Source organism: Eschrichtius robustus, chromosome 19 (genome assembly GCF_028021215.1).
Source record: "Eschrichtius robustus isolate mEscRob2 chromosome 19, mEscRob2.pri, whole genome shotgun sequence".
Taxonomy (NCBI): domain Eukaryota; kingdom Metazoa; phylum Chordata; class Mammalia; order Artiodactyla; family Eschrichtiidae; genus Eschrichtius; species Eschrichtius robustus.
Window position 1 is genome coordinate 27,422,832 of NC_090842.1, and position 1,022 is coordinate 27,423,853.

The 1,022-nt window shown below is 42.0% G+C and overlaps 1 pseudogene; it reads right to left on the minus strand.

The window, feature by feature from the left end:
• Window positions 1-486: 486 nt before the first annotated feature.
• Window positions 487-755, minus strand: LOC137753683 (ATP synthase membrane subunit K, mitochondrial pseudogene; annotated as a pseudogene).
• Window positions 756-1,022: the final 267 nt, after the last annotated feature.

A 1,022-nucleotide genomic window follows, 5' to 3' on the forward strand; every position in this document is an offset into this window, starting at 1 on the left:
TGCACCACAACGAAGAGTAGCGCCCCTCGCCGCAACTAGAGCGAGCCCGCACGCAGCAACGAAGACCCAACGCAGCCAAAAATAAATAAAATTTTAGAAAAAAGAGAGAGAATCTAAAAATTCAAATGTAAACTCAACTGGAAAACACTAAACTCACGGCAGTATTTTCAGAATCTGTCTCACTCATTTATAACACCCTATCAGACGATGCATCACATTTTTTGGCTTGGAAAATATCTGATCACTACTGGACCACTGAACATGACAGCTGGGAGATCACCTAGGCACGGGGGTTTCCAAACAAAGTCTTAGAGGATGGTGGCTGGGAATGTAAGCCCTGAAGTCAGAGAGCTTGGGTTGCAAGGCTTGCTTTGCCATTGACTAGGTATGTGACCTTGGGCAAGTGATTCACCTCTCTAAGCTTCAGTTTTTGTTTTTTTTTCCAGGTTCATAATTTATTGTACAAATTGAGTATCACATGATGAGTTGACATTAGCTTCTTCAGGCATGGGAACTTAACAGATGAGGTACAGCTGAGAATCCGTTTATGTTGCTTTCACAGCTGGAGTTTTTTTAGACCTTAACTTAAAGTATAAAACTATCAAAGCAATACCTCCGTATGTGGCCAGTACACAATTCATTCTCCCTGTGAGAGTGTAAGAGTTGAAATATTTTTTGATACCAGTGAAAAAAGGAGCATCACTGGGCATCAGTTTGGTACTTTGGTACTGGGCATCAGTTTCTGGACCTGCCATGATGTCAATCTTCCAAAACGCACAGACCCCACTGCAGGTGTCCTTCAACTTACGAAGCTGCTCCTCTCTAAGCTTCAGTTTTATGATCTGTAAAATGGGGTCCCTACCCAACAGGGTCTTGAGGTGTGGACAAGATAAAGCATATAAAGTTTTACTTTTAGAGTATATTAGTTGATTAATAAACCTATGTGCACATAAGAGTTCCAGGACCACACAGTAAGTCTTTGGCTTCCTAGGAGTCCACAGAACACACTTTGGGAGCCAAAT